The sequence below is a fragment of the Pteropus medius genome, unplaced genomic scaffold (genome assembly GCF_902729225.1).
Source record: "Pteropus medius unplaced genomic scaffold, Ma_sr-lr_union100, whole genome shotgun sequence".
In the NCBI taxonomy this organism is placed as follows: Eukaryota; Metazoa; Chordata; class Mammalia; order Chiroptera; family Pteropodidae; genus Pteropus; species Pteropus medius.
Window position 1 is genome coordinate 22,910,225 of NW_024340849.1, and position 17,486 is coordinate 22,927,710.

General features: G+C 34.3%; 1 pseudogene; it reads left to right on the forward strand.

The window, feature by feature from the left end:
• The first annotated feature begins 4,931 nt into the window (after window positions 1-4,931).
• On the forward strand, window positions 4,932-5,050 carry LOC120590623 (uncharacterized; annotated as a pseudogene).
• The last annotated feature ends 12,436 nt before the right edge of the window (window positions 5,051-17,486 follow it).

Here is a 17,486-nt window from a genome sequence, read left to right on the forward strand (position 1 = left end):
AATAGTCAGTGGAAACTCATGCCTGGGAATGAGTTCAAAGCACTGTGATTACCAAAGTGGGATTGTCAAAATCAAGTTCAATCCATGGGGGAAAAGCTCTCATCATGAAGACTATCTAGACAGGGGATGGAGATGAATCAATGCAATTGGAGATTCAAGCTGTGAAACTGGAAGCTATTTGGGTGAGGTTTGATGCTGAGGTCACTATTGAATTTAATGGCTTTGTATTGCTAACAGTAACCACCATGCAAGAGTTAGGAACAATTCGTCCCACTCTAGGAAGAGTGCCAATATAAAGTGCATATGTGTCCAGAATCCATCCACTAACCTCCTCCTGACTGCAATACCATTTATCACTTGACCCTGACAGTTTTTTTTAAGAGCTTTGTTTGAACCAAAAATCCAGAAAGCACTATTGGCCATTGCAATATTGGCTAAAGAATTATTTATTTATTTATTTTTTAAATAAAATTTTATGAGTATACAACTATTCGTCGAAAATAACATCTGCTACTGTTGCAGTCCTATATAGTTTACTTAAAATACCTATGAAAATACAAAAAGGTTAAAATTTAACGAGTAAAAATACTCCCTAAACACTGAAAATTTATTTCACGAGCTGAGAAATGTTAACTTTTATTATGAGCCTGTGGGATATGGAGTATTAGAAACAATTAATGCCTTCCCTTGTAAAAAGACTGCCATCCATTCCAGGAGGAAGAAGTTTCTATTCTGGGTAACCCCTGGCTCTCAGACTATCCCCTGGCTTAGAGACCCAGTCTGTACAGTTCCAAGAAAGTGAATGAGTGCCCTTCCCCTGCCTCTCTATATGTACCGATTTTAAACATTACCTAAAGCCTCACTTATACCAAATAAAAATATCTTAATGTTTAGTTATGTTATCACTTCAAGAGCCCAGTTTATTTAATAAAGTATATATGTATTATTACTAGCCCATAGATACATTGGTTCACATTTAAAAAGATGTCTCCCCCTTTAAGACACTTTACTTCCATGTTTTGAAAAGCTATTGTAGTAAATTAATTTTGTTAGGGTGGGACATTTTATTATCATTTACTAGAAAATATTCTTAGTAATAAACAATACTGTGGTGTCTGCGTTGTGAGCATGCCCCCTAGATGTTTGCAAAGCACACTCTGCATAACTATTCTTGGCAGAAATACCTGACATTTTTAACTCAAACCTCTTAAGTAGTTTTTACTCATTAAAACATAAAAATAGCAAAGGATGTCTTATTTGTGAGTTTCTGGAAAATTCTCATGACATCACTGAAGTTATCTATGATTGCCTTCCCCACTCCTTTCTCCAGTTTGGGTTGAACAAACCTTTCAGGGAAAATGGTGTGGATGTATTTTTTCCTATTTCTCTCACTGTGTAAAATGAAAAACCTTGGGCATTATATACAAAACTAACATAATATGACTCTGAAAGGTGAAGAGAAGTGGGAAGGCCAGATAGTGACCTTGGGACACAGGATTGACATGATGGTAAATTCCCTGAGTTTTAAACCTGTTGTCAGCCCTGGGTTGCAGGCCTTGTTAGCACCTAGTCAGGGAGTATACAAGAAATAAGAAGAAAACTGTATCCCAATAATTTCCAGGGTGCTAAGTTATTTTAAAGGGAAAAAGTGGGTAAAAGTGAATTTGCACCATTTCTCCCCAGAACAGAAATCTTCAGTATTTGTTTTGAATTTATTTATTTTTTCAAGGTTCATAGGTTTCATCTTAGAAGCCTCTTATTCAGGGAGCCTTCCTGACTCCCTACATTTGCTTTGTTTCTCTCTTATAAATTCCCCTTGAAATTTATACTTAAATAATAAGCTCATCTTTGGTAGAATACCTAGAAAAGCAAATATAATATTGGGAGACTATTGCTCCATGGCGACAGGGGTCATGCTTAGTTCAATGTGTAAACCCTGGTGTGCCTCATATTAGGAACTCAGTAAATATTATTGAACAAATGAATGAATATTTGAATGAATGAATGAATGAATGAATGAAAAATTGTTATACTCAAGCATAAACTCTGTGAGAGTAGAGATTATTTCTCATTCATCTTTTTTTTTTACCACAATTACTGGAAAAATTAAACAATAGCGTAAAACTAGTTTCCCCAGTAATAGTGGTGAAAAAGAGATGAGTGAGAAATAAATTCTAATAGACATAGAAAGTGTGGCTCTGCTTTCAAAAAGAGCATAATCTGACAATTAATTAATTAAGTTCCTTCCAGTATCAATAGTTAATACATACATACAAACATTTTTTTAAATATACATAATATTAAGTAACAGCAAGGGATTACTAGATCACACTGCTGCTATATGAATTAAGTACATATGAATATTGTGGGATTTAGTTTTGCAATTTATGTCACACCCAAATAGGAACAAAAGCCCTTTAAGGCATCATTCTGAATGGTGGGCAAAATCTCCTAACTGCCAGTATTGGGTACAAGTTTTACTGTCCCTTAATGTCAAAATCTAAGCTATAGATTTCAGAAATCTATTCCTACACTAGCTAATGTTTTGTGCTATTATTGTTTGTGTGTGTGACTTAATAAAAATAAGCAGTGATAGGTTGATTCTAACCTAATTCAAATCATTATATTAACAACATAATATGTTAACAATATAAATTTTTTATCACTCCAGTTATCTAAGAATACTTTATTAAAATGCTCAACAAATCATGCATTGTGATGTCAACTTCCAGTTACTTTTGAGTAGAATTTGAGGAAGATATTATGAAAGATTTTTTTTCATAATCCTTGCCTTCTTTAGGCACATCTCATCTCGTTCTGTGTCATTAGTTTCTCAATCAAATAATTTGTGTTCTTTTGGTCTGCAACCACTTCGTTTCAGATTTTCAGTATCTCGTCACCTAGACTTTTACAGAGAAAATATATGAAAAAATTGACTTGGCCACAGCATAGGAAAAGTTTAAAATGTATTTTGAAAAATACTGGGTTCTTATGACTTAGAAAATGACTTTCCCCTCTATTTCATTTGTTCCTCTTTGTCTTTTTCTTCTCTCTCTCTCTTTCTCTCTCTCTTGTTTTCTTTTTTCTCTACTTTCTCCTAATCCTATCTGCACACTCCTGCTCTCTCAGTTTTTGGTTATTGCTGTTCTATTCCAACCCAAATTTTTTTTGCTTAGCAAACTCAACCTGAAAAGTTCAGTTTCAGCCATTATCCAGAATTTGGTGATTTTGGACTATATTCCTAGTATCTCCCTATCAAATATTGCACTTACTATAATCATCTGATTTGACTGTTGACTCTTTTAAGGGCCCATGCTTGGTCCTAAGTATGAGCAAGATTACTTAATTTATTATTTGGGTCAGGCTTTATGGAAGATGCCATGGCTTTGCATAAATATACTTGCTTTTATATGACCTGATATACAGTTTAACCAAAGGAAAAACTGAAAAGCAGATAGTAGAGAAAAATCATTTAACGAAGTGTCTATGAATCTTGATCTGGTTCCTACATTCTCATTTAGGAGGCTTCTAGATTCCAGAATTTGTCTTCTCTCTCCCTCCTGCCTCCCCTCCCCACAACTCCTCAGTTGTATTCTCTGGTCTGCTGCTGTGTCCAATTCATTCCTCTCACATAAATATTAAACTGAAAGGTGAAAATCTCTTTTAAGAAGGCCAAGTTTTCACAGCATACTGGTATAATAAAGAATCTCCATGAATTTTCTGCATGTCATTCTGTTTAATAATAATAAATTATTAATTAACATTGCCTATTATTAATAGTAACTACACTCATAATTTATTTTATACTTCAGACGACTATGTCATCTTATAACAGGGCATTGTCATTTTTGCAACAATATTATTTCACTGTACACTTCAATACTGATGATCACGATGGTTCTCTGTCAAAAGCCACACGTATTTGTTATTTTATGTGTAGAATAAAGATTAAGAATTATTTTATTCTTTGTCAAAAAAGGACAACTGATCCATATAAAAATAATTTTATGGGATGATCAATATGCATCATTTCATAATCAGATGATATTATACTACAGTTCATTTGTACATGAATGACAATAAGATTTATCATCTATCCTTTATAGCCATTGTCCTGCCCAATCACATTTTACAGTATATTAATTCATAGTATTTTATTAATCTTTAATTATAGCTTCATTAGATAGGGTGAGTAAAGTATTATACTAACGCTGTCTTCACAGTAAGAAAAACTGAATAATAGGGCAAGTGACAACACCTATGTTACTAAGTGGATTAAATTTTCATTCAGAGGAGAAACCATTTTCCTAAGTTCAGGAGAACTCAAAAAGCACAGTATAAGAATCTCACTATAATATTCTTTCTTTGTACTTCATTTTTTAAATTACATTAGTAATAAATATAATAGATTAAGTCACTTATGACCCCAGCAGCCAGGACAAAACACTCTTTAAATTTTCATACATAGTTTTCAAATAGTTTTCCTCTTTATTTATAGCAGACCAGATAAATAGATGTAAAACTTGAGTATTAAAAACAGGGAAAAAGGATCATTAATTTTAGATTCCCTTTTTCTTTACCTATATATTGTAAACATGAATTATACCTATTAAGTGACTTAGGCATGAAACGAGATTTCAGACATCAAGAAACTTATAATTGTCCTTGAAGAATAGACTAATACAGATGCAAGAATATAGTCTTCATGAAAGCAAGGATTCATTCACTACTAGAGCCCTGTACCAAGTGTTGAGAATGGCCCAGGGCAGGAAGTGAAGAGATATAGTGAATAGATGAATGAATGAAGGATAGCTTAGTAGTAAAACATAAACAACTGAAGAAGAAGGAATGGCTTGGGTTTGTTTTAGGTGGTTAGAGAAGGCTCACTTAGGAGGTGGTTTAACTTTGGAATTGAAAGACAGATGGATTTAGTCTACAGCCATGTCACCCCGAACAAGCCTGATCCCATCTGATCTCAAAAGCTGAGCAGGGTCAAGCCTGGTTAGTACCTGGATGGGAGACCACCTAGGAAGACCAGGTGCCATGGGCGTAAAAAATAAAAAATAAGGGATTGTAAGCTGACAAGTTCCTTGCAATCACTGTGAAGATAAAATCAAAGGGTTGCCTTACCCACCCCACCCCCAAAAAAGGAAAGAAGGACAGATGGATTTAGAGAGAAGAAAGGAAAAGCAGAGTTCTCCAGAAGGGCACCAGAGGAAAGCACGCAAAAGGGAGAGCATGAGATCTGTGTGGAGTATCCTTGCTGACATTTGATTTGGAGCATAATGTGCATATGAGACATTTTGGCTAGATGCAATTGCAGGACCTATGAAATCCTAAATAAGGAGTGTGTTTTATCTTTCAGGTATTTGAGGACAGTTTCTATATGCCATCAGCTTGCTGCCCATAAGAATTATATATGAATAAAATGTACCTAATTTGTAGAATAAATTTGAGGAAGAAAAAGCTAAAAATGGGAAGAAATGACAATGAGAATAGTCTGGAAGTGAAATAAGTTTCTGAAGCAGAGTAGTGGCTATGAGAAAGAGAATACATGGATGTAAATGAGAGCAACTACATGACAACAGGACAAAGAACAAGAGAATGACCAAATACTCTTGGCCCTTAAATAGTAGGGAAAAAATTATGGAGAAGGCTGAACTGACATGTGTTAGGCCAAACACTAGGAGAAGCAGCTAGAGCATGGTGGGGTAAGAACATGTTAGACCTGGCTGCAGTCTTTACAAACTGTGCAGTGCTGAGAAGTTGGTTTAACCTTTCTGGTCACCAGTATCCTCATATCTATGATTAGAACACTAAAAAATACACCATAAATTTGTACAAAGATTGAATAAACTAAAGCTTATAGAGGATTAACACATAGTAATCACTTCATAAACTCTGGCAACTTTGATCAGCACTTTACATATGGTAACTATGCTAAATTTTTTAGTTCTTTTAAACATTTTATTATGTAATATTTGATACATGGCAGATTATATGTGCTCTGTACATTTCATGAAGCAGGATAATAAAAAAAAGCACTTGTGAACTGACTAATCCATCTTCAGAACTAAAACAGAACCAACGTCTTTAAAGCCCCCCGTATGCTTCTACACCGGGACAGAGGTAACCATAACATTAACTCTTTAAATAAATTTTTGAGTCATAATTTACATATAATAAAATACTGTCACTGTAAGTGTATGTCCATGAATTTTGACAAATGTGTATATTGCCCTAATGCCAAATGTAACAAATGTGTAACCATCACCCTAACGAAGATTTGAAATAATTCTGCCAACCTCAGAAGTTCCTTTTTTACCTCATTACAGTCAATTCGAATAACTCCAATATGTCCCAGGCAACCACTGATTTATTTCCATACATTCATTTTACCCACTTTAGAACTTCATATAAATGGAAACACTTGTTGTACCTGGCTTCTTTCCCTCAACCCAATGTTTAGATTCCTCCATATTATGTGTATCTACAGTTCATTCATTTTTATTATTGAGAAGACTGTGCGATGTAGACTATGCCATAACTACATTTGGGTTGTTTCTACTTTTGGCTATTATGAGTAAAGCTGTTATGAACATTCATATATATGACTGCCAAACTGTTTCAGGAAAAAAGTAAAAGTTTTTTGTTTGGTTTGTTTAATATGTCACTGCCTCCAGAATTAGGAGAGTTCTGGTAGTTCCATATCCTTGCCAACACGATAGGACTTAAAATTGAGATTTCTGAAATCTAAACTCGAATCCTCTACCTCTGAGCTGTGTGACCTTGTTTACGTAATTTCACTGCCTTAGGGTTCGGTTTCCTCATTTCTTAAATGAGGGGATAGAATGGAAAGACTCTGAGTTCACTGCAGCTCTAATTTTATAAGTAAGCAAAGCCCAGTTCCCTCTATTGTGGTTCTTGAGAGCCAATCACATCTGCCTCTGGAAGCTGCTCATGTATATTGTAAATGATCTGTAAACTCTTTCAGCCTGGCAAACAGAGGGATGCAGGCGCTGCTGTGCCATTTCACCCGGGTGTGCTGGCCAAATTCCAATCCATGTAATTGCATTCCGCAGGTCCTGACTCCCCTGTGGTTTCAGTTTCAACTGGGATGGAGTGCACGGTGTTCCTGCACCCCAGTCTGCCCTGCCTTCCACAGCGGTTTGGATCTATTGCTCTATGCCATGAAACAACAGTCAGGCCAGCCCCCAGGGTAGCTTCTGTGTATAGTCCCAGCGAGGGGATTCCAGAGGATGCTTTTCTGTGGGCAGCCTTGAGATCAAAGACTGCCTATCAGTGGCAATGTATCCGGTTACTCCCTCCAAGCACTGATAGGAAACCCAGGGTCTGGGCAACAGAATAATGTAGGTGAGGACAACTGGGAAGGAAGATTACATTTTTTTAAACTTACAGGAAATGAAAAAATATGGTTCTAGGCAGAGAACACATGCAAGCCTGTGTTTATTTCCATGAGGCTCACTAATTAGATTTTTTGTGTGATTGTGTTATTAGATCTTTGTTAATGAGCTTGCACTATCTCATCTTGCCTGCTGTCTCCCTGGGCTACTGTGGAAGTGTGTACATGAGAAAGCAGAGGAAGGTGCCCGCATGGGAGGCACATATTTGCTACTCATGCAGTCATACCTGCTTTACATGGGGCATTTCAAACACTTTGAAAGCCCAGTGAGGCAAATAGGCTGGACATCTTTGACATTTAAAAGAAACTGATGATCCGAGTAGTTAAATGGCAACCTGTCTAAAGAAGGGGAGTGGTTAGAAAGCAGATGAACTATTTATTACCTGTGACCTAATCATGCCTGAGGCTACTGCTATTCCGATCCTGATTCACTGATTTTTTTTTCTAATCCCTCCCCATCTCAGTTTTTAAAACATCTTTTTCCTGTCTTTATGCCTTGTGAATAACCTTGTTCAATTAACTTCCAGAAAACCATAATGAAGTTTAATTCTGTATCCTGTCCTCTCTCCCCTACCGCCTTTTTACTCGTGACAGGAAGGGTCAGACTCCTCTGAGATACTCTCCAACTGCATCAGTCTGCAGTTTATGATCTTATCCATCCTGTGTGCATTGTGCATTTGGACATGAGTGTGAGTGTGGTTGACCTCCGTGCACTGGATTTATAAGAATTGACTTGAAAAAGAAGTTGCGATTTTTATAAATTACTTCACTGACAAAATAATAGAACAACAAGAGTTCTCTTGCTTGAACGAAGTATATTTGTTCTTGAAGGGTAGCCACCCCCAAATATGCCTCTTTAACATAAAGATTATTTTGAATTGATTATTTTGAGAAACTGCAGACACAGGAGAAACTCTAAAAATGGAATGGAAGTTACCCTTTTGTAAGAGAAATTTAAATTTATAAAGGAAATCATTTTTAAGAATGATTCTAAATCACAAGAGAATCTTATTAATGGAGATGGCACAGACTACATCTGTATAACAATCTTTACCCTTGTTTACCTTGCTCTACCTGGCAAACTCCCATAATTGCCCCATCTCTACTCCCCCGCCCCCACACATACATACATCATTCTTTTGTCTTTAGTTGAAGGTGGTATGTAAGGTGATGGCTTGAGCCACCTTGGAGAGTTACTCATTTTCTTCTGGGTATCTCTCACGTATATGTGAAATGTACATGTTAATAAAATTCTATTTGTTTTTTTCTCTCTTTAAAATCACTTTCATGAAATCTTAGCAAAAACACAGAAAGGTAGAGGAGAATTACTTTTCCTCTCCTACACTCTTCATGCTGTTACTAAATTTGGCAAAAGTTTGAAATTAAGAATTGCTCTTAAAATGAGAACCAGAATCAGTTTATCATTCCCAGAAATATACCCTCTTTCATCTTTCAGAGTTCTGTCTTTGTTTATGTTGACATCTGTAATATCCGCCTAAGGTTTGTCTATTCTTTAACTGTAGTTTTTAAAGGTCCCTATTGCCAAGAAGCACAGGCTACCATGAAAATATTAGGCCAGTAGCTTTAAAGCTCATAAAGCTATTACCTCTTTGTAGTGTAATCCATCTGGTCTTCCCCTGATCCACAGATAAGCAGCCTGTAGGAAAAAAATAGGAATAAAGAAATTGATAGTGTCATTATATTATATTAATCAAACTTCCCAGTTTACTCATGTAATTTTTCTGGCTCAATTTTTAAACTATGAATATCTATCTCACCAAAATCACAAGGATATAGAGAAAACTAAATGTGTTCATTCAAAAATATTTGCTGATTTTCTGCTATAAACAAGAAAAACAAATACAAAACACCATTATTTGAACTTTGGTGAGTAAGATGTGCTACCATTTCTTATGTTCTATGAAAAGAAAAAATCTAGAATGAAATAGTGGAATTAAATGCATTGAAAGGTATGATGGGGTCTCCATGGAAGCCTTCATGGGGAAACTGTCATTTGAACTTGGCCAAGAATCACAATGAGGTAGACTGCAGCACACTTGGGGATGACTGTAGCAAAACAGTGTTTCGGAAGAACTGCTCCAGAAATAGTGGTCTGAAAGAATAGCAAAGGAAATAGACTAGATCAAATGCAATGTTTTGGAAAGTGCTTTTGTACAAATAAATGTGCAATGTAAAAGAAACATATGATCAACATTATAAAAACCTAGTGGAATCTGTTTTAAGGACATTTTAATTTCAGTATTGGAAATCCCCAAAGGCAAATACATTGATACTTAATGCTATTTTTTTTTTAAGCATTGTGAAGCTGGTGGCAGAAAAAGGTCAAGGGCAGAGAGCCCTAAGCAAGACTTCTAATATTCCTCTTTAGTGTTAGCTTCACTCAAAGGTTTTTGCTCACCAGCTTCCATGGACTTTGGCTCAAAATAATAAACACAGCCACTTAAAAACCATTTGAATTCTCTTGAAAAAGGAAAGTTGTATTAGTTTCCTAGGGCTACAGTAACACATTATAACAAACATGGTGGCTTAAAACAACAGAAACATTTATTCTCTCACAGTTCTGGAGGTCAGAAGTCCAAAATGAAGGGACAGCACTCCCTCTGAAGACTCTAGGAGAAAATCCTCCGTTGCCTCTTTCAGCATTTGATGGCTTCAGTTGTTTCTGGGCACAACTGTTGTATTTGTTTGCTGAAGCTGCCATAACAAAGTTCCAGAAGCAGAGTGACTTAAACGACAGAAATTTATTTCCTCACAGTTCTGAAGGCTAGAAGTCTAAGATCAGGTGTTGACAGCATTAGTTTCATTGGAAGTTCTCTCTCCTTCACTAGTAGATGGCTGTCTTCTCTGTCTTCACATGGTCTTTGTTCTGTGTATTCCTGTGTCCTATCTTCTCCTCTTATAAAGACATCAATCATATTGGATTAGAATCCACCCTACTATTTAATTAATTATTTAATCTTAATGCTCCCTTTGAAGGCCTTCAATCTAAATGCAGTTATATGCCGAAGTACTGGGCATTAGAACTTCAACATATAGATTTTGGGGGTTACAACTCAGCCCACAAAAACTACAGTCTCTGATTCTATCTTCATATGGTCATCTCCTCTTTCTTCTTCTCTTCTGTCTGTGTTAAATCTTCCTCTGCCTTTCTTTTGTAAGGATACTTGTCATTGGTTTTAGGGCCTACCCAGATAATCCAGAATTATCTCCTCACCTCAAGGTCTTTAATTAAATTGTAACTGCAAAGGCTCATTTTCAAAATAAGTTTACATTCACAGGTTCTGGGGAGTAGGGCATGGACATATCTTTTGGAAAGCTATCATTTAATGCACTACAGTTGTGTTCCACTAAGATATTAGTTACTCTAAGTCTTTCATTCTAAATTTTTTCTTTTTAATATTATGAACTATTATACCTCCCCTCCTCCTAGGAGGACCACCACTATATAGAGACAGTTACTTACAGCATAATGGGAAGTATTTTGGCATATCTGGCACTTTTTAATGTTATCTTTTAATCAAATATTCAGATAGCAAGAAGAGTTCTAGTTCTTGGCTAAAATTTAACATGTTTTTATGTATCTGTATTAAGAGCAGAGGAAAGCATGATATTTCTAAGTAGTAGGATAAATACTACTTTGGTTCTAATTTATTATTTAAAATAATTTGTAAATGTTTAATAAGGGTGCAGGTCATCTATAAGTTCACTTATATTCTTTTGATTAAACTACTTAGCATTGGCCAAAAAGAAAAAAGTAAACCATGACTATAATCATCTAGTTTAAGACAATATTATTTAATTAACAAATATTTATTGAGCAAACAACTATTATGGGGCCGGCCATTAGGAAATTAATATTGTCCACCCATTCTATGGATTTTCATTATACTTAAAGGCAGCACCACATATTTTGTGCTAAAACTCATAAATCATGAATTCATTTTTACAGGACAGAAAAAGATTTTTCCAGGCTGTTAAGCATGGCATTTAGGGAGCAGTTCAGAGTGACAGAGGAAAAAAAAGTTCTTAAGAGACTGTGACATCAAATAAGAAAGCAAGGCCTTTTCAAAGTGGTCCTGGTGTAGACAGCATGCTTAGAATTTGCATTTTATCTATTAGGCAGAAAAACATCATTGAAAATGTTATCAAAATAAGGAGACTGTTATATGATCCAACTCTAGAAATGGAAATACAAATCTGATATAATTTTGCAAAGCAAGAAGTAAGATCAATGCTAATACTATATCTCAGTACTATATGAAAGATATACTTTGTGAAAGTGCCAGGTCTTCCCTTATAATTAATAAATTCAATGTATCCTCACTGACATAATTTCATTTTGCTTTTTAACTATAGAAGCTACTTCCATATTTCAAGTGAAAAAATAAACACTGAAAATAGCCAGCAGTTAAAAAAAATAGTAATAAAACTTTAAAATACATCATAAAGCTGCTATAATTAAAAAGTTTGTCCCTACCATAGGAAGACTGACAGCGATGGAACAGAACAGCCGAAGGGGGATTTATAAATAGTCATGAGTATATATAAGATTTCAATATATGAAGAAGTCATTATTAAAAAAAACTTTACCCTTAGTTTCTTTTACAAAAAACTAAATATTGACCAAAGAAAAACATGAAAAATGATATGGAAAAAATACTCTATAATACCAATGAGAAAAACTTTAATGTTTCAGGGGAAAAGTTTTCTGATACAAGATAAAACAAATAAAAGAAAAATTTTAAAATATAAAATAATTTCTGACCGAATGACGATGTTAACAAGTAAAAATAACAGAAAATATCTTTGCAATTTTTATAAGTGACTAACATATAGTAAATATCACTTAAAAATAACATATATAAAGATCTAGAATTACATATGATACTTATTTACATGTGTTAAATTTCTTACAAATAAAAATCTAAAGTAAGACAAAGGAAATTTGTGAACAGGTACTTAAAAAAAGAACAAATTAAATATATGAAAAATGTTGGTAGGATTGTGGGAAAATATACTCTAATACACATTCGGTGCAGGTACAAATTGATGCAATATCTGTTAAACGCACATGTTCCCTAATCTTCTGTTATTGACAACTGAGAATTCATTTTACTCTCTGCCACTTTCCTTTTTTTTAACTATTGCAATATCATATAGAGAATTTTATTAGTTAAATAGTCCAAAGTATTTAAAATTTGGAAACACTAATCCCATTCTTACCTTCTTGTTCGTAATTATGAAGGAAATGAAACAGAATTTTGAACAACTTGCCTTGTACTCATCTATCACGGGAGAGCATCTGGACAAGCCTGAATTGACCTCTATTAGTGGTTCTACAGTCACTATTTGTGAGGCAATTTTTACTTTGATTACAGGTGGGTGAGACTATGATTTTTAAAATGTGCTTAATGAAGAGAAGGAACCAAATTCATATGAGTCAGAAACTAGGAGTTACCTGATGTGAACAAAGTAACAAATTCCTTGAGACACATCAATGATATGAGTCTGTTTCAATGATGCTCGCAATTTCCCAAATCTGGCGAGTTTACAATTCCCCGAACCCGATGAGTGTTGGCAGTTTTCGAAGGGATGGAGTTTATAGCTTGAGTCTCAAATTATGAGCTAGATCTGGATTGTTTTGGTTAGGGATGAGTAATCTCAGGTTCAGAATGAGTGGCTTTAGCTTATCGTTTTACGAAATTTCAATTCAGCAAAACTCAAAACATTCCTTTTTGTCAAGCATTTTCCCTTAATTATTAAACCCATGTGGATGCTAATGGAAACTTAATCCATGTGTTTCTCATTCACTTGCATTCGATTCATCAAGTGCTGTTTCATAACAGCCTTTGACATGAAAGAAGCATTCTGGGGCCTTTGCTGTAGAAACAGGAAGTGCTTTTCTGCCAAAAAGTAAATGAACTCTAACCCTCAAAGATTTAAATTCCATCGGAAATGCTGAGGCTGGAAGTACATAGGTTTTAGTTCCCAAAACACGTTCCCCAATCCTTCATTTCTTCAGTTTTAGTTGTGGAAAATTACCTGGTGAACACTGGACTAGGTTTATTTTCTCTTTCTGGATACCACATAGATGACTTTCAAGTCACATGGAGGGAGAGCATTTGTTTTGACTGTGGCTGAGGTTACTGTGCCCACACGTGTTTGATAGGTTGCTAATGAGAAGAGGCTGCAAACATGGAAAGGAGAAACTCTGCTTTTTTATCAAACCCTACTCTATTGTAATCATCAGAGGGTTTCTTCTCTCTTCTCTGGTTGGACGATCAGTTCCACTGGTGAGGTTAATATAAACAATAGTAATGTAATTTGCTATTATTCTCCCAGAGAGGAATCTGGGCATCTTTTCTAATTTTCATTTATTTATTTATTACACATGGTGATTACAGCCAAGTTTAAGAATGGTTCTTAGTTCCCCTTGTACTCAATATACAATCTTGGTACCACCCCCGCCCCAAGCCTACTAAATCAGAATTTTTCACTCAGGCAGATCCCCAGATGATTCATGCGAGCATTAAAGTTTGAGAAGCAAGTTTTTAAAATGCCAATCCTTAAGTACATCATCAAAGATTCAGATTCAACTTGACCTGGGCATTGGGAATTTTTTAACTCCCCAAGAGTTTCCATGTGTAGAAAAGTTTGAGAATGCTGCTTTGTGGACTCTCAGATTCATTGAGTTTAAGGAAATCACTGTCAGAATTTGATGATAACCTATTAATGACCCTGCAGGGTAGAAAAAGGTAACCAACAATTTCATCTTGTGGTATCACTGGCTATTTCTAGGTTAAGTGGATCATCACCTAGGTCAAATGAATGCCCTTGAAAGAATTTCCAAACTATTACTGCTAGAAAGTATCACCTCCCTGGAAAAGCTGGCATTAGTGTTTCATTGGTTTTCTTTCCAGACTTTCTCTCCCAAAATGTAAATCTTTCCATGAAGGTAAATATCCTCATCACTGCAGTATAAACAAGAATGTCCAATCACTTTCCAAAAAGTTAGCCTTATATTGTGCAAAAAATGAGTCTCAACAAATGTCCAAGCATTGAAATTATAGTGTGTATTCTGAACGCAGTGCAATTAAACTAGAAATAATAATGGAAAGTTAACTGGAAAATAAATACATAAGCTTCTAAAGTAAACTAAGGGTCAAAAAATAAATCAGAGGAAAAAGAAAATAACTGAATTGAATAATATCACAACACTATAATACAGCTAAATCTATAATTGGAGAGAAATGGGTGCAATTAAAGGAATTAAATAAAATGTTTTATAAAACTGAAAATCAATGAAGAAAGTAGAAATAGAGCAATAAAATAAATCCTATGACAAAAATGAAAGCAGAAATTAAAATTAATTCATACATGTGCAATAGATGACCTTCAAAGCTTAAAATGAAAAATCATTTTAAATTCATAATTACAGACAAGATTAGTTATGACAAAACAATCAATGTCAGGAATAGAAAAGTGGTCATCAGTACAATTAATAGACAATAAAAGGATACTATGAAAATATTCCTGCAAAATAATTTGAAATGTTTGGCGATCAACTTAGAAATGGTCAAATTTATAGAAAAACATAATTCCCAAAACCATCCTCTACAATAAATGAAAAATTAGAAATTTACCACCAGTGAATTCTACCAAACATTTAGGAAACAAATATTGATAGTATTTCCTAAATTATTCCCGAAACTAAAAAAAAAAATTCAAACTCATTTTATAAAGCTTCTTTTATATGTAAATCTGCTAAGCATATTTGCAAAAAGGAAACTAGTGGCCAATTTAAATAAAATATTAAACTACATCTATATGTATGTGTATATATATATATATATATGATATGTCATGATTAATTTGAGTTAGTTTGTACATTTGACTGTTTTAAAATATTAGTCAATGTAATTTACTATATTAACCTAAAAATTGATAAAAATCATATAACTGTCTTAATGATTACAAAAACTTTTTATAATTTTAATTCACATTAATGATAAAAAAAATGCTCTTAGCCTACTAGGTCTAGAAGAAACATACATTAATCTGATGAAACATTCCTGCAAAAATATCTACAATAGCCATCATATGTAATGATAAATGTCGAGTGACAAGAATTTCTACTATTATCTCTTGTATTCATTATTGTACTAGAAATCCTAGCTAATGTGAAAATATAAAAATAATAAATTTCTAAGTATGGAAACCTTAAATTAAAATGTCATTATAGTCCCTTGCAGGTACTATAATCACATAGGAGAAAAGCCACCAGAATCTAGAGACAAGTTATCAGAATTGACACATGAGTTTGCTGAATTGCCAACAGCAATGTTGTTAGCTACAGGTTAAATTAGGGGGCGGGGGTGGCAGGGGGAGAATGCATTCTTACATTCAAGCAACAAGGAAGTGTAAATTTTTAAACATACCATTTATAATTGGAAGAAAAGCAAATGGCTTAGAAAATATTTAAAAGAAGATATTCAGATATCTAAACAGAACTCTATGAAATATTATTGATAAAAATAAGGACCTTAATAAATGGGGAATAAACCAAATTTGTGGAATTAAAGATGTCAATTATATCTAAATGAGTCTATAAATTCAATTCAGTCCTAGAGAAAATCCTAGCAGTGTTTATTTTTCCCCTGTGTGTGTGGGTGTAACTTGAAATAATTCTAAAATGTATGGGATAATACAAAGAGCCAGTTATAGTTGAAAAAGGTAGAAGAGAAATTGAGTGAGTGCATAGTGTATCAGATATCAATATTTAATATAAAACTACAGTAATTAGATCAAAGTATTATTAGGCTAAGAATAGACATATGACCAAATGGAAGAGAATCAAGAAACAGACCAATAACAATGGACGTACAGTGACTGTCTTGACACTACAGAGCAGTGCATAATGGACCATCTTTTCAAAAAATATGCTTAAACAATCAGCTGTTCATATAAAAAATAATGAAAATTGACCTTTGTTTCACAGCGTACACAAATATCAACTATAGAGTTATTGTCAATTTAAAGTAAAAGACTAAACAAACTTGATACAGAAGAATATATTCATTATTTCATCACAGGAGAAACATTTCTTATGTGTGGCACAAATGTAATCAAAAAGAAAAAGTCGATAAAATGAACTTTATTAGAATAAAGTATATCTATCATATCAATTGAAAGACTATTAAATGATGTAAATGACAAGCCACAAAATAAGAGGAAGTATTAGTTATATTTAAACATAAAAATCTAAAAGAATTCCCTTGAGGGCATCAGAATTTCTTAGATAAAAAAGTAGCTTCATTGTAGCTTACAGAACTTAGTAGCCCAAGCTGCAAGAAAGGAAACATGATATATAACAGAACTCAAGCTTAGAAAAATAAAGTCAAATTTTACTAAGATGAAAACAAAGAATCGGGAAATCAACAAATTTGTATATAATTAATAAATAAATTTCAGGCAACACAGATGGAATAGAAAGGAATGGATAAAGACCTACATTAGAATTTCTTAGGGTCCAGAACTAGAGAGTTCTAGCTGAAAATAATAAATCGTGATGTCAGTGGGCACTGACCTAAATCTGGAGGCTGTGGAGGATGTTTGAGACAGTTAAAGTCTTTTTTTCTGCAAACTGGAGGGTGGAAATTAGGCCCATGGATGCTCTTTGCAGCCAGAGCTTAAGTAATATGTGGTCAATCCCCAGCTCTTGTTCAGGGGAGGCAGTAAAGAAATAGAGACTTCCTCATTCAGATGATATTTCTATGGGACTGTTTCTCTAGCTAGAATGTACCAGGACCCAGTTCTACTGAAGTCACACAAGAACTGGGAGTCTGAATACTATATAATTTATGTCATCAGTCATTACAACATCAGAAAATTGTATTTGGCTGTAGCTTTATCTTTTCTTATTTGTTTTCCCATAACAACTTAGCAAAGTTTTGTGTTCAGTGCTTTTGCTAAAAGAGAGGAGAGGAGGTAGGAGGGAGGGAAAGAAGAGAGGAAGGTAGGGAGATAGGGAGGGAGGGAAGGG